The 313-nt window shown below is 36.4% G+C and overlaps 1 protein-coding gene across 1 annotated transcript in view; it reads left to right on the forward strand.

The window, feature by feature from the left end:
• The window catches only part of CFAP47 (cilia and flagella associated protein 47), a 492,482-nt gene that overhangs the window by 279,141 nt on the left and 213,028 nt on the right, over positions 1–313 (forward strand).

Raw genomic sequence — 313 nt, forward strand, 5'->3', positions numbered from 1 at the left:
TAACCATTGGGCTGTACTGTGTGGTTAGCAGTAGAGCATCCAAATAAAAAAAAAAATGATTACTTACCTCTGTGCTTTGCATTGCTTGGTTCACACCTTGAGAGCCAGCTTTCTCTTTAGTATTCTATTTTAGGAAGGATAATATTTAACTAGACTATGTCTTGAGGATCATAAGCATGATGGGAAGTTGTTGTAACTTCCATTATATAAATAGTGGCTGAAGGGACTAAAAATATCAAACCTGTGTAAAATGTATGTTTGGAATGGGAGAGGCAGAAAGAAAAAAAGGTATGTTTGGGTTTCTTTTGGGGGG

This window comes from Crocuta crocuta, unplaced genomic scaffold (genome assembly GCF_008692635.1).
Source record: "Crocuta crocuta isolate KB4526 unplaced genomic scaffold, BGI_CrCroc_1.0 scaffold696, whole genome shotgun sequence".
NCBI lineage: Eukaryota > Metazoa > Chordata > Mammalia > Carnivora > Hyaenidae > Crocuta > Crocuta crocuta.